The sequence below is a fragment of the Silene latifolia genome, chromosome 2 (genome assembly GCF_048544455.1).
Source record: "Silene latifolia isolate original U9 population chromosome 2, ASM4854445v1, whole genome shotgun sequence".
Classification (NCBI taxonomy): Eukaryota; Viridiplantae; Streptophyta; class Magnoliopsida; order Caryophyllales; family Caryophyllaceae; genus Silene; species Silene latifolia.
In genome coordinates this window covers 173,105,527-173,132,145 of record NC_133527.1, presented here as the reverse complement: position 1 = coordinate 173,132,145, position 26,619 = coordinate 173,105,527, and positions in this window count along the sequence as shown.

Genomic DNA, 26,619 nt, shown 5'->3' with positions numbered 1-26,619 from the left:
GTCCAAGCTGCATGTCCTCCACATAACGAGATAACTCAAGGAACCGGTGATAGTACTCGGTGACGGTCATATCATCGGTCATTGTGAAGGAATCGAACTCAGATCTCAACTTGTGACGGATATGCTCCGACACAAACTGCTCTCTCATAGCACTCTTCAGTCCCGACCATGGTATAGCCCCTAGGCCTTTGACCTGGTAGTAAGCTCTGGCGTCCTCTTTGACATTTTGCCACCACACAGCGGCCTCGCCCCTCAAGTAGTACACTACCTGCTCAACTATCATATCTTGCGGACACTTAACCACTTCCATGAGACTTTCCATCTCACGATGCTAGTTCTCGAGCAACTTAGGTTCCCCAACGCCCTCATAGGTAGGTGGGTTAAAGCGGGCGATGATGATGCTAACTTGGGTAGCATCCACAGGTTTCTCCGCCCCTTTCCCACGTTCTTGAGAGCCTCAAGAAGAGCCTCTTGTTGCTCAATCATACGAGCAATCTCATCTATAGTGATCTCAGAAGCTTGAATTTGCGCAGCAGTTCTTTTTGGCGGCATTTTGAGCTGATAAGAAGTAAAGAAACGTAAGCACAAAAGCCTACGACTCAAAATGTGAGTGAGCGTCCGCCAAAGAAGCACTCGGCCGAGCATATAGTAATACTCGGACTAGTGAGGACTACTCGGTCGAGTATCACTGACACTCGGTCGAGTAGTAAACTCCAGTAGCCAACGTCAAATTCGAAAGAAACATACTCGGTCGAGTATAAACCATACTCGGTGGAGTATGCCCTACTCGGTCGAGTACACCTAAGTAATCGGTCGAGTAAACACATCCAGTAGCCATTGCCACTCACTGCCAAACAACACTCGGTCGAGTACCTGGTTACTCGGCCGAGTACCCCCTACTCGGTCGAGTACCCGCCCTGCTCGGCCGAGTCATGCCAAAACGAACTACAAACAGTAAAGAATACATCCTATCATGCTTTCTACCCAAAATAAAACACATTATGTAACACCCGCGGATTTCCCATTTTGAGATATAAAATTTATTTAACCGTTTAATTAATTTATTTTATATTTTAAAATTATTTAATTTAATTAATTCATTTTTAAGCACGAATTTTATAAAAAGAATATTCTAAAACTTAATTTATATAAAAATACTTATTTTAGTCAGATAATAATAATTGTGACGATAATAATAGTTTTCCGTCTTAAGTTATAGACACATTTCCGTCTAGCAGGATCGTCACATTTCTCTTATAAAGCTATTTCAATTCGGACCAACCCGATGCCGACAACACTCACTCTTACACAGTACCTTTAAATAACTCATTATATATTATTATTACTATATTCATTATTATTATTATACATTGTTATATATATACATATATTTATTATTACTAATATTATTTTGTTGTTGACCCGTCCCCACCCCTTTATTTCTTCCTCCTTCATTTCGAAATGAACCCAGCAACAGCAACAATAAACAACGAAACACACAGAGCAACACACCTCCATTTTCGTCACCTCCAACCTCAGATCCCGCCTCCATTCTCAACCAAATTCGATAAATCTTACACCAATAGCTTCCTCATCTCATTCTCATTCTCTGTATGTAAGAAAGGGCCAACCTTTCGTCCTATTTCAGAACGACCGTCTTACAAGGGATTCGGATTTTGGTCTACTTTCTTTCATTTTTGGGTTTAAGGTCACCCTTGGACGGTTCCTTGGACTTCAAGAGATCAAAAACAGGTAACGGTGATAGGTTACTCGACAAAAATGTCGAAACGCCGTCTTATGTCGTCTTATATACTTTTGTTTGATTAAATTTGATTCCTTGCGTTCCTTTTTTCTCATTTGTATGTTAACTTCCGTCTCGGAACAATGTTGATACGGGCTGGTTTTATGTGGCTTGTTTTCATGTAATTTCGAGACTTGTTAGAATGTATGTCTCTATGTGTGTTTTCATGGCAGCTAACCTGTGGAACAAGCACCGTATAATCGGGTTGCTTGGAGGTGCTTGTTCTTCTTCATACGGCTCTTGAGCTTCCTGGTGTGTTCATGGCAAGTTGTCATACTTTAGTCTAGTTGTTGTTATATCTAACATACCTATAATCGTATAACCTGACTGCTCCATATCAGGAAATAAATATGAGTACTTTGTGAGCCGTTGTAGTACATCAAACTGAGCAACTCGGATATTTCACTAATGTTCTGCGATTTTCATGCCAATCATAGTTGTTATTCATGAATTAACTGTGCTTAATTTCCGTTTTAAATTAGAGTCGTTTGGGTTGTCTTGTGTCCTGTTTTTCAGTCGTGAAAAGGTGTTGGATGGTCTGCTCTATGGGTTTGTTTTAGGCCGGCTGTGGTGGTTTGTTGGGAGGTTGTTTGGGTTGTGTTTGGCGGATATTGGAAGTTAGTTTGGGTGCGTGTAAGTGGTGGTTTCAATGGAAGTGTCTAGGTGTGTTCCCGTCTCAAATGTGGTCTTAGTTTGGCTCAACTTTGGTCTGCTTTATGCGTAGGAATGAGTCTTATTAGGACAGTTTTTACTGTGCTTTTGGGAACTGTTTTGGACAGCCCATTCACGGCTGCTTTTGGTCCGGATTGGGACAATTTCCATGCCGAATATGGGTTATTGTGGGACGGTTTTATGAGCGTTATGTGAGCTATTTTGGGAAGGTACAATGCTGTTTTGTGGGACCGTTTTGAGTCAGTTTTTGCAGGTATCTGGGCAGGCTTTCTGGCTGGTCTGACACGTTCATTTTGGGCAGGAATGCGGACTGTTTGGGACGGTGAAAGGGTGGTAGAAATGGACTATTTTGAGACAGTCAAGCATGAGTTTTGGTGGCTGATTTGGGTAGTTACATGGCTGAGTTGGGTAGTGGTTTAGGTGGTGTGTTGGTGACCGTTGTGGCTTGAGCAAGAGCGGTATGTGGCCTGGTCAGGGGCTGCCTGCGGCCTGGTCAGTGGTCAGTGGCTAAGGCTGGCCAGTTATGGCCCTAGTCATGAGGTTGAGCCGTGGCCTAGCCTCGGGTTGTGTACCTTCTTGAGTCGATTTAAATTTGTGTTTTTGTTTATTTAGAACCCGTCTCATGCTTTGTATAACTTAATTCGTTAAATACCATTCATTTATATATTTTTCTCACATGAACCATAATTGTGGAATTCATTATTTGATTATCTCATTTATATATAAAATAACGTGCTTTCCTTATAATACGCATCCAATTCAATGTAATTATTCATGCCTTGTGAGTAGTAAATGGTTTATCTTACAATTGAGTCATTTATAATTGTATGCTTGTTTTGCTTATTATAAATGGTTCATCTCCGTTTGTTTACATTTTTATTCATGTGACAAATATTTAAGAAATGGGTTACTTATTCATATTCATGAATATAATTTGTCATGAAAGGTCTCACTTGGATTATCATCGGTTCGTTACATGTAGTAGTCTCTTTCCAAGTTGATTCGTATCGCTTGGTTGAGTCGTATTCTTGATAATGCCTTTATGTTATACCTATTTGCTTGACTTATCTTTACGCCTCTTTCGGACTGTCCTGCCGATTGTGGGTTTAGCTCATATTTTCCGCCCCTTTCGATCTCTCCGCCGATTGTGGGTTCTCGATTTCCGATCTGTCTTCGAGTCTTGGATGCGGACCGTTCTGCCGCATGTCGAATCGGGAACTGTACTGTCCCGAGAGTCTGGCCAGATTTAGACTAGGACTGAGTCTTGGGAGTACCATTGTCGTCCTACCAGGGGAATTATATATTGATATATGAGTAGTAAAGGTCTTGCTTGGTTATAGTTATTGGTATTTGTCTTTCAAGGTAAGAGTGATGCCTTGTGTTGTTTGTCTTGGTCCTATCGGATACTAGGGGTGAGCTATAAGCCCTCTAGTTGCGATATGATCGTCGGGATTGATGTTCCCATCCGTTCTTATGTTGAGATGCAAGCCATAAGTATGAATGTGACATTAGTAGCCACGTCCCGTGCAATGTTTGCTAAGTGGTTTTCCAAATAATGGCTACGGTTTCTATTCTTGTAATTTACATTGGTTAATCCCTTACTTAACTGCTTCACATGATTCGGATTCTAATCTCATATCTATGTTGTAATTTCTTGAAATGCGTACTTTTGCATAAATGACCGTATTCTTGTCTTTCATATTATTTAATGGTCTCCCGTGAACAGTTGAATCTTTATTATGCTAATGTTGGCCTATCTTGTTCTATCTCAATTATTTGCCATGTTTACATATAAACTTGATATTCTTATCTTTTGTATGTGTCTTATATGACTTACCTGTTTTAGTTCCTTGTTATGTTCGTTTTGACATTTTGTGGCTGGGAGAACCTTGAGTTACTCCCCACTGACTGTGGCGTTCATGTTTACATGAATGACAGGTATTAGTTGGTGCATTCATGGGGTGAAGACATGTGTGAGCTAGCGAGCACTTTGGCCTTTTAGTCGGTTTACTACGATTGTTTAGACTCACATTTTATTGTTTTGTCATTCGAGGGATATCTTTTCCCTCACCTTGACTATCACGTTTGTATAATTTAAACTTTATTTCCGCATTCTTTGTTTGTGTTTGGTATTTTAATAAAACCGCGCTTTAAATTTTAAAAGTTTCAAAAATTCCCTATTTTCCGCTTGAATTTATAGGTTATATTTTCCGCTTTATCGCGGGGTGTCACACATTACGTCATGAATCTGAAAACCAAATAGTAAACACGTAACATGCCAATCATTTTCATGCCAAAACCGTTTCCAATGATTTGACATAACAATTCCATCATGCCTTTCTACAAATTCTCAATGTCCTTCTCAAATTTCACACATTACACCTTCTACCACATATTTCAAGCATTCAACTTCGACACACCACACATATATATTAAATAAACAAACAACACATTCCCTTCGTGACCGGCTTGAGTTCGTGAGGGCCATAATGCGACTCCGGGACGTCTCCCAAGTCCTTGCGGTAGCTCCAAACAAATCTCCCCGGGTTCATTTTATTTAGACTCCCTAAGTTCATCGGGTTCATTTGTTTTTGGTGACGGAATCGTCAGCTCTGATACCACTTTGTAACACCCCCTCATACCAAGGTACCTTACCAAGGACTGCCCTAGCATGAAAGGCTGTTATAATCTCGGTTTCCCGAGGTTAGTACATATAAAAAGCAACTGTCCCAAACACATTTATTAAAAATACGGTAAATGTAAAAGATTACAATGTCTCCAAAACCAATAAATGAATATCCAACTGTTAAAGACTACAAAAGAGAAGTTAAGACTCGCGACGATGATACCAATCCAGTGTGACAACTCTCCCATGAACGCCCCAAAGCTCACCAAAAGCATCACCTGTCACAATCTGCTCACCATCCCCGAATGGATCACCACAGATTTTACAAAACAACAACGGAGTCAGTACTGCTCAATCAAAATAAGGCAAGTGCACAAAGTAACCAGCTGATCATCCTCCATCCCCGGTCTCCCGATCTCACACAGTAACCGACTATACACCAAAGTGTGTAGCCCTGCCAGACTACCCATCGCAACAGGTAGTCCACGCCGCCAATGGGGGACAGCAGCCAATCCCCACCAAAATCCCGTTCATCAACGAGCGATAACCCTGTCCCTTAATGTGCACATCCCCTTTCATGGCGGGTTCCACGGAGGCCGAACCAGGGCGTGAAGCCACTCCCGCAAGTGACTCCACCACAGCCATCACAACATTGTCACAACCACCACCACCACACCAACACTCCGATGATCAGCAGAAAACAGTCATACACAATACAATCACATTTATAAATCAATTAACAGTAACTGAGTAGGGAAACCCTACCTTAGCAACAACAGCAGTGAAGAGAATCAAGCAACTAGAACGGCTCCTCTACGAAGTCTTCGCCTAAACAATAATCACATAACACAATTACTAATTGCAAAACCCCATTTCCCCCAATTCATGATTAAAGACAAACCCTAGAAATAATCACCAACAAACATGGGGATAAAGACTTACCGACGAAGGAATAAAGGGTTGAATGCGATTGCTATGATTGTCCACACACAGAGGAGAGATTCGGAGTGATTAGAGCATCGTACGATGTTTAGGTTTTGTAAATAGTGTTTAGAAACTAATTAACGAAAATATATAACGCCCTAATTACTCCCGAATCAAACCGCTGAAATATTACTCGCCAGACCGGATACTCGGTCGAGTATAGAGTATACTCGGCCGAGTATCTTCTACTCGGCCGAGTATTCAGTATACTCGGCCGAGTGTTCCTCGGCATTAGCCAAACAGACTACACAACACACACTACTTGACCGAGTAGGCCATACTCGGTCGAGTACCAGCCTATAAAATCCGTAGTATTACATTCATCTTCACATGATATCTCCAAACTTTTTGTTATTGTCAAATGATTTTCAGTCTACCACGTCACAAAATTATTACAATCTAAACACTTAAAATACGCTTTCATTGGATTATTAATTGACCCGAAAATTTTGATGATAGCGTTTTTGCCACAACGATTGCAACATTGATTCTTAAAATTAAGGCCTTCAATTGGGTGGTTTCTCCACATTGAGGATGATGTCGACATAAATAGAGAGATGAAGAAGAAAATTGAAGTGAAAAATAGAAGAATATGAAGATGAGTGAAAAATAGAAGAAGATGAAGATGTTTATATAGTTGGGATTTAGAAAAAAATGTAGGGAATATAACCATTACACTTCAAAAATATAACCGTTACACTTCAAAAATCTAACCGTTATAATTCAAAAATAACCGTTATTATTCAAAAATACCGTTACAATTATAAAATAACCGTTATAATTCAAAAATACCGTTATAACTCAAAAATACCGTTATAATTAAAAAAACCGTTATAATTCAAAAAAACCGTTACAATTCAAAAATAACCGTTATAATTCAAAAATACCGTTACAATTAAAAAATAACCTTTATAATTCCAAAATAACCGTTACAATTCAAAAATAACCGTTATAATTCAAAAATGACCGTTACAATTCAAAAAATTGTTACCGTTTTGAACCGACTTCTTATAAATAGTCCTTGCTATGTCCATTTGAATCATAACATCCCATCTTATTCACTCACTACAATACTAAAATGGTTCTCACAAATACTCAGAAAATCAGAGCTTATCAACTAAGGATCGATCACATCGTTGCGGATTTACCAGTGTTAGTGTCTCGCCTTAAATTAGTCGTTCCTAGTGCCACTGTATGGCACTTGCTTGAAAATCCTCCAATTGGAAGCCTTTGTATCATCCTATCTAGGAACCCAGAAAGTATACTAACTCCAGGAGTTACTGATGAGGTTGTTTCTGGTGAAACGTTAACCGGAAAGATGTGGGAGTTTCGCAGGTTAAAACTGATGTCTTTGTCTATTTTGAGCGCATGCTAACCGTGATCGATTACGCAACACTATCGTAATTATGTGCCGGTAGAGTGTTCAACTTAGGAAATGTCAAACTCAACATCACTGATTTCTTGGAACAATATGTTGCTAGCCAATCTAAAGAAATTGAGGCTTGAGATTACGTACAAGATCTGGAATCGTCATCTTCATCATCGGAAGATAATTAAGTTCGATAGTTATTTAATTACGTTTTAATTAAGTTGTATTTTTAAATTATGTCATCGTTTCATTTCCATTTAACTACGTATTAATTCCCGTTGTATTTTCAATTTATGTTTTACCTTATTAAGTGTTGTCTCTGTATTATGTCCTATTGTTAAATTGTATCGTGTTAAATTAAGTTCTCGGCTACGTTTAATTTTTGTTAACTGCGTTTTAATTTGTATTGTTTAACTACGGGATTGATCAATAAAAAGATTACTAAAATTAAATTAATGAAAACAAAAAAAAAACCATAAAAATTAGGCATAAAAATTATCCATACAAAGATACTAAACTATCCATACAAACATAATCTGAACAAAGAGACAAACATAAAAAATAAAAACAAACTAGTCGTCATACACGTCTTCATAGTAGAGACACATGTCCGCAAACAAATCCTCTAGAGTCTCTCTCTCGGCCTCCTCACTAGTTTGCTGGAAGACGTTCTTGAATTTACGACTAAGAGCTAGGGCGACCTCCGGCTCCTTATGAAACTCGACAGACCGAAAATAGAGGCGGTGTGAGGGGGGGGGGGGGGGATATACAAATAGGGGTGTGAAATCTCCGTATACCAAGTCATGTATCCATGACCATACTCGAAAGGCATATATGCTTTCCTTGACAGTTTTCGTAACGGTGTTATCGAATTTTCGCTCCCCCATGTCTTATCGGGCTCTTACACGAAGTCTAGCCTGTAATTCCCGTTCGCCACACGAGACTCAACAATCGGAATAGGCATCGGGACCGGGATAGCTTGAATGTACCCAAAATGACACATGCACCGATCCGGCTGGTATGGCTCTACTATATCAAGATACCTGATAAAACTCGAGTAAAGCGATACTCTGCAAGCTCCCTGGGGACGGTTCCCGTAGGACAACCATCGGACATGCTCCGACCTAAGATCGTCCAAACTATGACGATACATCTAAAAATTATAAGAATCGTCCTTAGCCCGAGGCAAGCTGGCCCAAGCCTTGACTAGAGGACGGTCCTCAAAAAAGAATCCAGCGTCGGGTCGGAACCTGGGAAAGTACTCGTATATCCATGCCTGGAGTAACGGTAGACACCCAATAACACCAGTACTATCTTGGCGCGATGTTATCCCTAACTGTCAGTACAAGTAAGCCAAACAAGCGGCACCACAAGCATAGTAACCAACCCGATCAAGACTATCAAACAAGGGCAACAACTGAGCGGACACCCTATCACCGCTCTTATCCATGAAAAGTGTATGACCCAGTTAAATCAAGAGGTAAGCCCGTAATGAGTCTTGCTCGTTTCCTAGGTAAACAACATTCCTCATGTCTGAAGTAAGTGAACCGCCATTCTTATAGCGCGGTGGTACAACCTCGGACTCCGGAACTCCATAAAACCTCGCAATCTTACCCCTCAAACCACTATCATCACCCTTGGCCAAACCGTCCACACGCACCCGCTCACCACTAATAGGTATCCCAAGAATATGCTGGATATCATGGAGCATGATACTATTCTCTCCAAAAGGCATATAGAAAGTGTTAGTATCCGGGCACCACCTCTCGATAAAAGCACTAAGGAGGTTATCGTCTAGATAACTCATTTCTGCACCTCCCGCCGACCATCCAGTGATGATTGGGCCGCATGTTTGGTACGCGGAACGATTTATGATAGTTCGTAAGTTTATCGTCAAGTGATAGCTCAAATACTTGTGTTTACCCCTTGGTCGTCATCTACCCGCCGATACGGTCGTTTTGACAGTAACTAGAGTCCATTTGGAGTCCGGGTCAAAAATCGCTTCATTTTCTAATAAACCGTTTAAAATGCCGAGTCGGAATGCTCTAGAATATTCCAGATATTTATTCCATAAATTAATTTTATATCTTTTGGTAAAATATATCCCGAATATCTTATTTTAAGAAATAATGAAGTTGAGATCCACCGCAATTCCCTAAAAGAAACGCGGAATTCTTTTTTCCGCAGGAGGAAACCACTGGGGAAATGTAACACCCCCATATACCAAGGAGCCTTAACAAGACCTTCCCTAGCATATAAGGACGTTACCATCTCGGTTGCCCGAGGAAAGTAATTATCAAAAGTCTATAAAAGAACGTTTACAATGTATTACAACTGATTAAACCAAAACTACTGATACAAAAGATACAACTCGACATTCTTAGGGGAACTATCTTTGAACGTAACTCGTGAAAAACCTATCCCTGCCACGACTCCAGCTACTTCCAAAATATCACCTGTACGACCGACTGCTCACCATAAGGGATCACGGCAGACACAACGGAAACAAACAAGAAACAATCACACAAGGTCAGTAACTGAGGCAAGACACAACATCAACTACCAATATACTACAAACACAACCAAGCACACACACAAGTCACAACCACTCCAGCCAATCACTGTCATTGACTGTCCACTGGACCAGCCCTGCCAGTGGGGGACCGCGGCCGTACCCACCAAATCCTCGCTCATCAAACTGAGCGATAAACCCATGACCATTAATGTGAACATCCCCTCCTGTGGCGGGTTCCACAGAGGGCGAATCAAGGGCGTGAAGCCACTCCCGCAAGTGACTCCACTCAGCCAGGGACGCGCCCCGAAGAACACAAAAAGCTTTACAATAATCACAAACATGCCAATCGAGACAACACAACACCAACCAACACCACAATCGATCCAATCATACCGACACTACAATCAACACAACAACAGACACACTAAACAACCAACAGAAACTAAGTAGGCGAACCTACCGTTTGCCAACCGTAGTGATTCCTTGTTCAATCACATGACATCAACCAAGCAAGAAAAACTTCTATACAAACAGTACAAACACCTATTACTATTACCACAACCCTACAAGAACAACAATCGACAAAGATGACGATGATGACATACCTACGCATAGCATATCGGCGTCAAGACCGCTACCCGACTCAAGCAACCTATCCCCATGGTACAAGCATCCTTAAATGCTCCCGTGGAAGGAATTATGGTGTAGGAAATGAGGAAAGGCGACATCTAGGTCTGAAGGAAGGAGGCAGAAATTATTTGCGATTCTATCAAAACACGATTATAAACCCTCGCTGTAAAGACACTACTCGATCGAGTAACTAACTTACTCAATTGAGTGGCCTCTACTCGATCGAGTACACAATATACTCGATCGAGTGACCTCGACTAGATCGAGTACCACTTAACCAAAGCCTATCACGACACGAGACATCTCTTGTACGAATTCCCAATGGCTACAACATGCCCTTAAGGTCGGTCAACGTCAGTCAACGAGTCCCTAAAAGGACGGGTATTACAGTCTTCCCCCCTTAAAAGGAACTTTGTCCCCGAAGTTTGACTCATCCTCCCCCCCCCCCCCCCCACCCCCCGAACCACACGACAAGAAACCAAGGTCGACACCACCGTTTACCTGACACAGGTCAACAACCATCTCGAAGCATTATCCGACTACGTATGTCCATCAAACATCATCATCGTCAATTGCCTAACACACACACACCACACACACACAAGCCTCAATGAACCACTACTTGAGTTACCGAACACATAACATGCACCAACACGACCAACTCGACTACCGCTTATACTACTACATTGAGCTATTCAGACACGTATTAACGCAACTACGAGACTATACTTTCACTGGCCAACAATTACCAACACAAAACATGCAACCCAACGGTCCTATCTCAGATTTACAGCCATGCACGATTCAAAGCCGCACGACACAAAACCACTGATGGCAACCCCGCTACTGCTAAAGACATCATATTCCCATGGTAACATAACAAATGATTACTGTAAATAAGGTATAACGACATGTCATTTTGTTCGACAATTATTCACTCTCATTCAATTATACAACTCCCACAATAAAACTATTCAAACCAATATAAACTCATACTTTAAATGTAACAGAGATACTATAAAACATCACGAACATACTGCAAAATTTTTATAATTACGGCATTTTTCCTTTGCGGCATTACTCTTCCCCTCTAAAAGGAACTTCGTCCCCGTTGATCACCACCAAACGACTTCCCTGTCCCTCAACGCGACACCTATTGCATCTTATCGACATTACTCATAAGCCACGACTAACATTAATTCATATACGCACGCCACTTTACTAACGGACATTACGTGATCACAACCCATACAAACGTAAACCATAGAAATTACATACGACTTTACGGATATATATGTATAAATTGTAATAAACTGGCAGCATCACAACAACTTTATATTATACAACCACACTGAAGAAGTGAGAATATTATAAACATATTATTCGATTAAGCCACGACAGATGGTACGCGCATAAAGATTACAAGGTAACACAAATACTATTAAAACTGCAAAGTACCCGCAATGATATGTGTTATCGTCTCGTCACACTTATATCGCACAAAACTTCACCTATAACTCAGGCACAAGTCAAAACATGACTAACGATGAGGCTAATACACATTACTAACCATCAAAAACCATGACTAATATAGAAACATCCAAAGATATGAGCATTCAAACAATTTAAATCTCGAAAAGTGCCTGTAACAGTGACACTCGATCGAGTTGGTCAGGCACTCGATCGAGCTGGACCTACTCGATCGAGCTGGACCTACTCGATCAAGTATCTTACCTACTCGATCGAGTAGCCCGAGATCAGAATACTCCTCCACAAGACACACCTACAGCTACTCGATCGAGTGAGGGGCACTCGATTGACTTGCACAAGTCAAAAACTGCCCATAACTCCAAACACAAGGTATATAACCACCTAAATACGAGTCGGGATGCTAACTGTTTTGTGTGGATTTTGCGCAAGGCGAAATCAGGCCAGGGTGAAACTGTGTAGGGTTAACTAGCTCTAGGTAGTCTGTTGGTCAGGTCGTCAGGGTGCAATAACAAGACGTAAATGAAATAACAACAATAACAAGATAAGAAATTTTGTACGTGGAAAACCCTTGAATGGGAAAAAACCACGGGCACCAAGCCAGGAGAGGATTTCACTATATAATTTGAGAGAATAATTATATGATAATAACAATCTTTGTATTTCTCTAAGTATTGCGTATGCTTCTTCTTGCGTATGAATGGGGTCTCTTCTGAAATCTTCAAAGTGTTCCTTATATAGTGTTCTTCCCTGAACGGCTGCTTGATCTGGTATTAAAGGCAGAATATTCTCCATAATTGCCGGTAATAATCACCGAATATTTCTCTCTTAATTATCGTATTTACTGCATAATCTTCACACTTAATGTTGCGCATTTAATTCGTTTAATATACGCGAATGTGGTCTAATATCGTCCTGATATTTTGACCGTTGTCCTCTCCATGGCTTGGCGCCTATCTTCATGTGCCCTGATAGCCTGGCACCCTGACAGCCTGGCAGTCAAGTTTAGATGAAATATTGATCAGGGCGGTCTGTGGATTTCCAGGCCTAACAATTGCCCTTTATCTCCTTATTTGTAGTGCCAGGACGAAAAAATGAGGAGATAACTTTAATCTTGGTAAGATTACCCAACGGTTAAGTTTTTCCTGATCAGTTTCCTGTAACGGCTCTTTTACTGCAGTTGCTGACGCGTGGTTTATTTACTGCAACTTCCTTAATGATTTTGCGGCTGAAACCCTAATGTTCTTTGCTATAAATACTTGTGTGCTTCATTAAGTTAAACTCATCAACATAATTTCTTCTTATTTTATTTCTTTAACAATCTTTTTCTTCAGTTTTCTTAATTTCCAACTTCCTCAATCTTTGATCAATCTTCCATAATCTTTTAAAAAATGGTTGCAAAGAAAACATCTACCAGGGCAGCGGTTCCTGCAACTCCTCCTCCTCAGAATCCTGAGGAAATTTCTTCAGAAACCTTGCCTGCTTCTTCTGCTGCTCCATCTCCCATAGTAAATAAGCCGAGTGATCCTCCATTGGAGATGATCTCAATATCTCATGGTGCTTTCCAATTCAAGCCTACGAAGGCTTTAAATGAGGACTAGTCTCCTGCAAACCGTTTGAAGCCTGAGTTCGAGAAGATTTTGAAGGATAAGGGGATCATTCCTGCTGATGCTGAAGTCTGGATCCCTGAGGATTCTCCTATCAGGGCTGACTGGGCTTGTCCTGGTTGGTTCTGCATCCATGACTGGGCCTTTAGGGCAGGCTGTAAGCTTCCTTTTTCTCCTCTTATGGTTGAGGTTATTAAGGAAATCGGTGTTCCATCTTATCAATTAATGCCAATGGTGTGGAAGGTTGTATGTTCTATTGAGAACCTCTGTAAAAAACACAATATTTCTTTTTCTCTTGACGATTTGAAGACCTATTATTCTGTTAAAACAAACAGTCCTAGCCGTATAAGTTTTAAGGTCAGGGCGTCTACTACTCCTCTTCTGAGTAATTTGGACAGCGGTCATGATAAAGGCTGGGCTGCTGGCTATATGTTTGTTAGAACCAATTCTGTGGGTCCTGACCTGGCGTATTTAAATCATGAAGCCTGCATTGCTGGTGAGTCTTTTGGTTTCTTTCTCTGCCTTGCATGTTTTATCTGTTAGCAAAAAATATAATGAAAATAATAAGTCATACCTCTTATGTGTGCAGTTGATGATTGGGTTACTGAAACTGAGTATCCCACTCCCAATGTTTCTGCTTTCCTTGTTATTCCTCCTTTGGAGAGGTCCTGACCTCTCTGTTGTGGGGTTGGTCACCTTCCACGCTGTTTGAAGGCTGACGGTGCTCCCGGGCGCCTAAAGCTTCGGGGGGTCGCTAGTGCCACTACTTGAGCGATAAGTCCATCTTGATTTTTCCTTTCTTTTCATCTGGGTTTCCTGATGATGTTTTGGTTTATATTGCTGATACAGTATTTCGTGTTGCAGCCACCAGGTCGTCTATTCGCCTTGCCGTTTGGTATGGTGACCTCTCACCAGTGGCTAAGATTAAGGAGGAAGGTCCCCGGGAGGCGGGGATACTGAGCTCGTTATTGACTTGACTGAGCGATCGATCTCGCCAAGGTCACTGCTTTGCCTGCTCTCTGTGAAACAAGTTCAAGAAAGCCAAAAAAGGAGAATTGAAGATGTTGATGTTTCGCCTTGGTCGGGAGGTGAGAGCCGGGTTGGATAATATGAAGGTCTGCTAGGGTGAAGATCGGGGACTATGCGACTTCTAAATCGGATGTCATGCTTACCCTTGGCCTGTTGAGACTGCTACTCGGCAAACGATTGCTTGATGGATCATTCATCGACCTCTTGGCTGGTGCCCCTGCTGGCTTTGAAGGAGGTAGGTTGGCATAATTTCTATATGTGTTTTGTTTTGGTAGTTTTCTATTGTTGGTATAAGTTACTCATACTTTTCTTGTTTTTGACCAGGGTGCTGCGACCTGTCTCCATAATGCTTATCAGGCTACTTCTTTGGTAGCCAGAATTGATCTGATGAGATCAGATTATGATAGGCTAAAGTCTGAGCTGGATTTTGCACGAGCTGACCTGACTGCTAAAGCTGCTGACTTGACCAGGGTGCAGGCGGAGAAGGATGCTGCTAAGACTGAGGCAGTTTCTAGCAAGCGGCTGTTGCAGGAGGCCTTGGATAGGAATGAGGAGCTCACCCAAGAGAGGGATGACTTGGAGTTCAAGCTGAATGATGCTTCCCTCTATTTCTATATTAAAGGAAGGGCGGCTGCTATGTTAGAGCCTGTCGAGGCCAGGGCCAAGTGGGATCCTGCAGCTGAGATGGCCTTTGCTGCCTCAAAGTATCCTGACCTGCACAATTTGGAAAACGAGCAGGAGGTCGACTCTCCAGGGGAGCAGGATGTTGGCGCTGATCTGGCTAAGAGTGAGGAGCCGGTTGTTGATGCTGCTGCTGTTTCTAAGGAGAAACAGTGATAAATATTTTTAGTTGGTATTTTGGCCCATCCAGGAGGGATGTCCCTGGACAAACATTTTTTCTTTTCCTGTTTTGGGTCAGGGAGGTTGCCCCTGGCTTTTATGAATATTTTGGCACCTTTGCCCCAGGGGGTAAAGGTTTTTATTAATATGGGCATGGTGGCCTTCTTTTGGCTTATTCTGTCTTTTGCTTTACTTGTGAATTTCATCCTGTTGGTGCGGTCAAACGTTATGCTTGAATAACCTGCACATTATTTTTGTTTTAATTTTGTTATGAGTATTTAAACCAAGTATAGTTTTTTGCTATAATGGTTGAAGGGGTGGGAAATCCGGCATGTCAGGAGGGCTTATGTCCCCTGCCTAGCTAGAGGGCTTGGTATTCGGCCTGTCAAGAGGGCATTTAGACTGATGGTCGTGATAAAACATCCTTGCACCTGTCTTGCTGCGTCCAGCCGGTTGTAATCCGTGGCAGTAAACCTAGTCAGGTCAGGCAATTATTTCATGCCTGATTGGTCCTGACTCTTTACTGTATCTGGTGGTGGTTACCAACTCGTCAGGCACGATTAAGTGCATAATTTTTGTTTCAGGAATATACAGTAGAGTAGCCCTCAATCCTGAATATTTATGCATATAATCTTTCATTATGTATGATTGTTCAGGATTCAAAAAGTAAATAGATGGGTTAGTTGATCAGATATAAAATACAGACAAGGCATGTAAAACATATAGTTCATCACATAGCATGTTGGGTTGAGTAGTAATTTATACCTGATTGTAGCCTGATCTTTACATATGGAATAATTTTAAATGAGTTACATTCCAGGATCTTGGGATCATTTCCCCTTCTAGCGTTTGGAGCCTATATGCTCTTTGTCCAACAATTGAATCAATCAAGTAAGGGCCTTCCCATGTGGGAGCCAGTTTGCTCGCTTGACTTTTCTTTTTATTTGGGAATACTTTACGTAAGACCAGGTCTCCTTTTTAAAGACCCGACCCGACGTTTTTATTGTAAGTCCTGGCGACTGCTTGTTGATATGATGCCATCCTGATTTTGGCAGCGTCTCTTAATTCTTCTGTCAGAACCAAATTATCTTGCATCAGGTCTTTGTTTGCTTCAACGTTGTTCAGGTTGTATCTGGATGTTGGTACTCGTACTTCCGCAGGGATGACAGCTTCACAGCCATACACCAGGGAATAAGGTGTTTGGCCTGTTGCAGTTTTTGGAGTTGTCCTGTCTGCCCATAGTACTAATGGAAGTTCTTCAGCCCATCTGCCTCGTCTTCTTTTCAGCTTCTTTTTTAGGCAGCTTATGATTACCTTGTTGCTTGACTCCACCTGGCCATTAGCTTTTGGATATCCAGGGGTCGATGTTACCAGGTTGATATTCTATTCTTGGCAAAATGCTTGGGTCCTTTTCCCCACGAACTGAGTTCCGTTGTCACATACTATTTCTGATGGGACTCCATATCTACAAATAATGTTTGTCCTGATGAAGGATATTACTTCTTTTTCAGTTACTTGCCTGAAAGAGTCAGCCTCAATCCATTTGGAGAAGTAATCAGTCATAGCTAACATGAAGACTTTTTGCCCTGGAGCTACAGGCAGTTTTCCCACAATATCCATGCCCCATTTTATAAATGGCCAGGGTGCGGAAATTGAATGAAGGAGTTCAGATGGCTGATGTATGATTGGTGCATGAATTTGGCAGGCTTCGCATTTTGAAGAGTATTCCAGGCAGTCAGCCCTCAGTGTAGACAAGTAGTAGCCTGTTCTGAGAACTTTGCTTGCCAGGCTCTTTCCTCCTTTGTGGTTGCCACAATGTCCATCATGTATTTCTTGAAGTACTAGTTTGGCTTCGTCAGGCTCCAAGCATCTCAGGTAGGGTCCAGCCTGCGATCTCTTGAACATGGTGTTATTGATGATAGCATAAGTTGAAGCTCTAATTTTAAAAGCCCTTGCTTCATGTCTTCCCTGAGGCAGTATTCCTCGGAGAAACCAATCATAATAGGGTTTAGTCCAAGAGTTATTGTCCTGATTGACAGGATTGACCTGTTCAGGTTTGCTGATGGTTGGCTCTAATAAGTGCACAATTGGTATTTTGTCGAAAACAGTGGGGGTGAAATTTGAACCTAGGTTGGCCAGAGCATCAGCCTGGGTATTCAGGTCTCTTGATATTTGATCTATGTCAAATAAAGAAAATTTAGTGGTAAGGTTTTTTGCATATTCTAAATACGAAATCATTTTTGCATCCTAAGCCATATAAATTCCCTTTATTTGATTAGGAATTAATAGTGAGTCAGTTTTTACCTTTAGGTTTTGAACACCGAGATCTAGACATACCTTTAAGCCTGCTATCAGGGCTTCATATTCTGCTTCATTGTTGGTAGCTTTGAACTCACAGCTTACAGCCTGAGCTATTACGTCTCCCTGTGGTGATTTAAGTACTAGTCCTAACCCTGTTCCCCTGGCGTTGGATGCCCCATCTATGAATAGGGTCCATTCTTGGTCTAGGGTTTTATTTTCTAGTTGGTTGACCTCTTTTATTAGGTCTGTTCCGTGTTAGGGCTGAAATCACCACAAAGTCTGCTAGGGCCTGCGATTTGATCGCTGCCCTGGGTTCAAAGGAGATGTCATATGTGCTAATTTGTACTGACCATTTGGCCATCCTGCCTGAAAGTTCAGGTTTACGCAGGACAAATTTTATGGGCAGGTTGGTCCTGACTATAATGGGGTGACTTTCAAAATAGGGTCTCAACTTGGTACATGACATAATTAAAGCTAGAATGTATTTTTCAAGTAGTCCATACCTCAACTCAGCATCTAGCAGGCTTTTACTTACATAGTAGACTGGATGTTGCTGCCCATCTTGTTCTTTCACCAGATCACACGATCGCTGTCTCAAAGACATGATAGGTATATCTTGACAGAGGTTCTCCCTTTTCTGGCTTAGCCAGTAAGGGTGGAGATGACAAATAGGGTTTTAGATCCTGAAAGGCTGCCTCATGCTCATCCGTCCACTGGAATTGTTTATTCTTCCTGAGGAGGTTATAGAATGTCTTGCATCTTTCAGAAGATCTTGATATAAAGTGGTTCAGGGCAGCTACCCGGCCTGTCAATTTTTGGATATCTTTGACAGACTTGGGTGACTATAGTTCCAGGATAGCCTTTATCTGTTCAGGGCTGGCTTCTATGCCTCTCTTTGTGACCATATATCCGAGAAATTTGCCTGTAGAGACTCCAAAGTGGCACTTTGCAGGGTTTAGTTTCATGTTATATTTTTCTAATATCTCAAATGCTATTTCTAGATGCTTCACATGGTCTTCTGCATTCTTGGATTTCACCACCATGTCGTCTATGTATACTTCCATAATGTCACCTATCTGGTCTTTAAACATCATGTTGACCAGGCGCTGGTACGTTGCCCCTGCATTCTTCAGGCCGAAAGGCATGGCAGTGTAACAGTATATGCCTCGGTCTGTAATAAATGCAGTACTCACCTGGTCAGCAGGGTGCATCTTTATCTGATTGAATCCACTGGAAGCATCCATGAATGTTAACATTTCGTGGCCTGTTGTGGCGTCTACCATGGCATCTATATGAGGCAGGGGGAATGGATCTTTAGGACAGGCTTTGTTCAGGTCAGTGTAGTCTACACAGACTCTCCACTTTCCATTCTTTTTCTGCACAACAACTACGTTAGCCAGCCATTCAGGGTACATTACTTCCCTGATCATCCCCATATCCAAGAGTTTTTCTACTTCCTCATTTATTATGGTGTTTCTTTCAGCTGCAAATTTGCGCCTTTTCTGCTGTACAGGCTTAAAAGATGGGTCAACATTGAGCTTATGAGTAATTATATCAGCACTAATTCCAGTCATATCAAAATGTGACCAAGCAAACCAAGATGATTTATTTTTAAGGAATTTTACCAGTTCAGGCCTGACACTATCTGGTGCGTAAGATCCTATCAATACATACCTGTCAGGATACTCAGGGTCTAGTATTATCTGATCTGTTTCCATTCTGGGAGGTGCCACATAAGTGCTCTGACAGGTAATCTTAATTGCTATGTCGTGGACTTACCTGTCTTGGAAGGCTTCAAGGCTGCTGTGTAGCATTCCTGGGCTGTCTTGTGATCCCCTTTGATTGTGGCTATGCCCCAGTCTGTTGGTATCTTGATGCACTGGTGATAGGTTAATGGTACGGCCTTGACATTGTGAATCCAAGGTCTACCCAGGATAGCGTTATAGGATGACAGGCAGTCAAGGACTCCAAATTTCTCATAGGATGAGACTCCTTCCACGTAGGTTGGGAGGTGTATTTCTCCTAAAGTGCTCCTGGTTTCACCGCTGAATCCTACTAGGACGCTGGATTTCTTGGTGATTTGATCCTCGTTTATCTTCATGCCTTTCAGTACGTCAAGCATGATCAGGTTCACTGAGCTGCCTCCATCTACCAGAATCCTTCTTACTGTGGCTATTCCAATCTGCATAGAGATTACCAGGCCATCATGATGAACATCAGGGATGCCCACCAGGTCACAATCATTGAAAGTGATTGTTGGGACAAGATCCGGTTTGCAGGGTGACACAGTCCTTGGTGTCCTGGCTATCTTCTTCGCTACTGAACTTGTCAGGCCGCAAATCTCTGATCCGCCAGATATGAATTTTACTTCATAGATTGGTGGTGGTGGAGGGAGATTACGATCCTGCTTATGCTCCTGGTTTTCCTTATCCTTGTTTGCGTTCCTGCCCTTTGTCTTGATCAGGTCTTTTAAGTACCCTGATTTTAACAGGTAGGCTACCTCCTTCCTCAGGGTGAAACAATCATCCGTGGTGTGTCCAATATCCATGTGAAATTCGCACCATTTTGAATTGTCTCTTCTGGGATTTGGATTTTCTGACTTCATGGGCCATCTAAATCCTGTTCCCATGTTGTCAAGTCTCTGGATCAATCCTGCAATATCAACACTGAAGTTATGTTCGGAGATAGGTGGATAAACCTTAACCTTACCTTGATATTCATGAGCCAGGTTGACTTCTGACTGATCTGGCTTGGAATATGGAGTAGGTCTATAATTGTTCCCTCTGTTGCTTTTCCTATTGTTTCTTTCATGGTCCTTCGATCTACTGGGTGATCCAAGTTTGTAGCTTTTATCTTCTTCCAGCCTGATGAAGGCGAGAGTCTTGGCCTGAACATCTTCAAAGGTGTGGCAGGGATACTTAGTGAGTTCGCTGTATAGGTCACTGTATGGTAGTAACCCATGTCTGAATGCCTCCACTGCTGTTCCAACGTCACACCTGGGTATAGACACTATTTCTTTGTTGAATCTTGCAAGAAATGTCCTGAGAGTTTCATCAGGCTTCTGTGTAACTCGGTAAAGGTCACTGGATCGTTTCTCCAACTCCCTGCTGCTCGCAAACCGCTGTTGAAATCGTTGATCGGTTGGCAAAGGAATGGATCTTTGCCAGGTTGGCGGTTGATGTACCATTGTAGGGCAGGGCCAGTCAGGGTTGTTCCAAATCCCTTGCACATGCAAACTTGTCTGAACTCGCTGGGAATAGATGCAGCCAACATCTTTTGCTTGTAAAGGGCCACGTGATTTTATGGATCCGTGGTTCCATCATAGACCCTCATGGATGGAATTGTAAACTTTTTTGGTAGGTCTACCTTTGCTATTTCGTCTATGAAAGGCGAATCAGCATAGCTATCAGGGGCAGCTTCTTCCATGCTGGCATGTACTCCTGGTATCTTATCGAACTTTTCGTTGAATTTCTTGATCTCCTGAACTACTGCCATCATGATGGCTGCTGCAGATTCATCAGGTTTCTCTTTATCATCATCTTTTGGTTCATCATCACCATCTACGTTAATGACTTTAGGAATACTATGCTCTCACAAATCCTGTGAAACAAATCCAGAAATATGCAAGTACGGCCTTATGGCCACCTATACAAACCAAGTTCGAAGAAAAGTACCAGCCGAAACAAACTAAGATCCACCATCAACTACAAATATAAAAGAACGAAATGGAGTATCATCACTCCTCCTGCTGGTGCTGCTCGTCCATCACTGCGTCCTCATCACCACCACCACCTGAAGTGCCTATTCCCGATGCACCATGTCCCGCATCACCACCGGCTCCAGCATCTGGTCTCACGTACCAAGGGGTCAAACCACCGTAAGGGTACGCCTGAGGCTCTTCCCAAGTAGACATGTCGACCCCATAAGAGTGGAAAGCCCCGCTGCTGTCTCCGACTCCCCTCCACCAATCGGATGAGGTCCCGAGGTCCTAATACCCTGAATATACACCATCTCATGTAGGTTCCAGAGTGTCAAGGTAGAGGACACTCTCTCGGCAAGGTAGCTCTCACGCGTCTCCGGGGTATCAAAAGAAGGGTAGCCAGAAAACGGATACTGTGGTGGTACCGGCTGCTGTGGCTGAGTCTCAACCACTCTCTCTCGCACTCGGCGTGGCCCTCTCCCCACTCTAGGTCTATCCCCCCTCAGCTTTCACGTTCTCCCTCTTCCTCGGCTCGGGCATGACCCGGAGGATCTCCGGGTCGATGAAGTACGTCTGCCTCGCAGGACGCGCATCCTTCTCCTCCTCGTCAGAATCGGCAGATACTACTGCCGTGGGTAAAGGCTCTGTCGGTGGGAGGTGCTCAGGAGCTGGTATTCTCATCCAACTCATGCCCCACGACCTCCATGCTAAACTGCAATCCTCCAAGGTTATCAACCATTTCAGGTCGAGGAAGTAGGCTCTGTCCATGGTAGGTACCGGGGTCTCTAAATGGGTGTAGCCGGGGAAGCCTCAAAGGAAGTTAGCTTCTCAGCTAATCGTGTGGCAATGGCACCACTGTTGGGAAATGTGTCCTCAACAATGGTGCGATCACATGATTTAAATATCATTATTAAATCTCATTTTAAGAATACAATTGGGAAGTAATATTGTTATTCATCAATCGGTCAACATATATCGGTAATGATTGGTGACTAGAGTTTGACATTCTTTGTCGTGTGACGGTGGTGATCAGTTGACCCCCTAGGTCATACCTAAAGGGCAATACTCTTAATTGATTATTTAATTAATCGTATAATGTTGCGAGTTAATTAAATTACTTAAAAATTGACGGACGATTTTGGAAGTAAAATTTACGTATCAAATTGAAATGTGATTAAATGAGATACGGTCTGAGTAATTAAATTGTATAATTACTCGGATGAAATAAATTGTTTAATGTAACAATTAAATTGAATGAATTGTTATAAATACAATCAGTTGTGATTTATAAATTGGTAAAAATTATTTCGGCACAGTAATTATGGAATTACTATATCAATTTTTGTATGTGACGTATTTTTATTAATACGTTGATTTTTAATATGTTAAAAAAAAATACATTACAAATTATGTTACATGTGACATGTTACATATTGACAATTGACAAAATAATATGGATTCCATATTATCATATGGACCGAAATAAAGAAGAGGTTTAAGCTAATTAAATTGTTTAATTAGTAGCTAAACATAATGATTGTTTTGCTTTAGTAGCCTTACATACCTATAGTGCATTGTGAAGACAAATGAGCCCATGCATTGGCTCCTTTCCACCTCCTCTTGGCCGGATTTTTAGAGAAGAAAAACCACTTGGTTTTTCTTCTTATTTTTGATATACACCATAATGTAATGTGTGTATTATTCATTCTTTTACTTATCCAAAATATAGAATTCTAGAGAGACAAAAACCTCTCTTCTTCTTCCTCCATAAAACCGAAACATTTATGTGTTTATAAATGTTTTTGGTTCAATTTTTCTACCACATTAATATTATACTAGTTCTTGTAATATTAATCAAATTAAGTGAAAGCCTTGGGTATAAAGCTTGGGGAGAGATCTTATGCTTAGATCTTTGTTCTTCCATAAGGATAAGCTCAAGAACAAGAGAGAAAGGTGATCTCTCTTGTGCCCTTTAAACCGAAATCTACAATGTAAGGACATGATTTCTCTTCTATTTTATTATATTGTTTGCATGCATAAGATCCGTTTTAATTTATGACAAATTAATTAGACATATATGAGTATGTTAAATATGTATATAGATCTACATTTCCTTCAATTGGTATCAGAGCCACGGTTGTTTGCATGCAAATTGGTTAAAAGTTTTTCCGAGTTATAAGAATAACAAAATAAAACTTATAAATTTTGTGTTATTATGATATATCACGAAATCATTACATGCATGTTAATATTTCTGGTCCTAAAGTGTTTTGGGATTTTTGGTTAATTTTTCGGATTTTTATTGTTCATAATTTACTATAATGGCATTTAAATGTGATTTTATGAGTAAAAATGTCATTTTTGGTCGAAAATTAGCTATACTTCGAATTTTAAGTTGATCTTTGGATATGTTATCACATATATTATTTTGAGATAACCTGTAATTTTTCATAATTTTTGCACTTGTTATGCTCGAAAAATGAATTTTTCATTATTAAATATGGATTTAAGAGAAAAATAGGTTAATATGAGTTAAATTTCGAATCTGGTCATAGACAATTTATATGTTGTCACATGCAATTTTACAAGATGTGTGTAAAATAATTGGCTATAAAGAAGTCTTTTAGCATGATTTATGAATTTTTGAAGAAAAATGACATAAATAGTGACATTATTAGTGAAAATTAATAAAATATATTCTATGACTTAGGAAAAACGTCTAATGTTGTATTTATTGTATTTTTCAGATCTAAAATTGAAAAGTTAATGAAAATAATTTTTCCATGTTTTTATGATTATTTTATTAAATATCGATAAACCGCAACATTGTTTTTCCGGAAAATTTTCGAAATTTTTAACCTAAGATTTTGAACATTATGAGTGTCATGGAATTTTTCCAGAATGTTCATGAATTTAAATTTCAAATTTTGAATTTATTTGAAATTTTGTGATTTATTTGAAGTTTAATAGCTTATTTTTGTAATTTTGGTCCATTTATGAACAATTTTGTAAATAAAAGTTAATTATGGTCAAAATTATTAGTGAAGACTATATTTTGAGTCCTAAGAGGTTAGGGTAATTAACTTATGCATAAATATGAGTTTATGTATTTTTGTGATTATAAAATGTTGAAATCACGCAATCCGTAAAAACCGAGTAATATATGATATTGGCTAATTAAAAGGCGATTTAGCATAAAAATTGAGCATGTTCATACATATTATAATGCTGCATTTTTCCTTTATGATTGTCATAATTTTAATTTATGTAATTTTGAATTATGTAATTTTACTTAGTATGGCCTTAGATTTTAATTGGTATTTCCCGAAATGTATGGGAATATCGATTCGGTTGTAATTTTTATTGTGATCTCGTATCACCGTTTTGTAATTTAATAGATTTATTTTATTTTAGTTACAAATGTATAATAGGAAATTATGTAATTTATTATGTAATTTTATTCATTCCTAGTTTCCAAAAGACGGATTTCTTCAAGAATGACGATACATAAAGACGGTGTTACCTCGAGATGCGTGCCACAACCGAAGTTCAAGGGACCAATGGAGTTGGTTTCCGAATTTGTAATAGATTAAGAGTTTTTCTATTTTAGGAAAGGCCATACTAGGATTTATTTATTTTTTATGCTTGCATTTTATTTTATGTCACATGCATCGCTAAATCGCCATAACTAAAACATGCATCCTTATCTTATCGAGTTTATCGACCGTGTCAATTCGAATTATCGTAGTTCACCGCTTTAGTTCACTTAAAACGTGATAGATAATAAATTGACATGACCTCTCGCTAAAACAATTAATTGAGACATAGCCTTACCAAATAGTAGAAACCATGAAAACCTATTTCGCGAGGGAGTGCGCTCGGCTACCCCGGGGTACAAACCTTGTTACGTAGGGGAAGTGGGTGATAAATGTCTATCCACCGAATTCATGTTGATGAAGGTTGCATCGGCTACCCCGTGCCTAAGTTAATGTGGGTTTGGATAATGGACACATTTATTCGAAATTTGGATTGAACTCAACAAAAGTTATTGATAAGGGTTGCATCGGCTACCCCGTGCCCTTGTTGATGTGTTTTGGGCTATAGATAAACATTAGAGTAATTTTATCGACCAAGAGTTCTAAAAGTAGAATCGATTAAAAGGTTAATCCACCGAGTTATATTGATAAAGGTTGAATCGGCTACCCCGTGCCTAAGTCAATATGAATTTGGGTCTTGGAATCATTTATCATAGTTGGGTAGAGGTCACTATGTAAATGCTATACTTGTTATTTCAAGTATTTATAAAACGATAAATGTTAAAGTTTTCCACTATTCCGTTTTTATATTGTTCTATAATCTTTGCCACAATTCATATACGATATCATTTCGATTTTTCAAAATCTCCATTAAAACATCGTAACTAGAGACAAATTTGAATTTTGCTTCTAAAAACCTCAAATGAACCATTGCTAAGGATCTCTTGTAAAGAGTATAGATTAAAGTTATTCATTATCAAACAGGTTTTTGATTCTTGACTAACACATCTACTTAGAATGGATTGTTATTCATATACTTAATTGAATTAAGTACCTTGAAGCGATAAATTATTTTGGTAATTAGTTTTGTCAAGAATTCGTAATTGACCAAAATAACGCAACCACCTCAATGAAAGTTTTTAAGACTAAAACGAACAAATGAAGAGTGTTCTTCATGAATTCAATTTTGCTTCTCAAAGCAAAGACTCATTGAAATGAGTGGGAGCATTCTCTTAAACCGTTAAGATGAGGACGAGGTTCAAGAAGTAAAGATTATAATGGAATTGATACAAGGTAATGTTAAAGGTAAAGTTGTTGAGAATGACGATACTAAACCTATCAATCCCGACCGATAAGTTTCCATTGTCTTAAATGTTGGACACGAGAAAGGAAACTACCCCAATTATTGAAGAATCAAAAAGTTAGTTGTGGGACATCTAATGGGACCTTCTTCGTTGAATGTTTATTTGATTAAACATAAATTTTGCTAGTATTACTTCGTCAATATTAGAAACCGGTGGT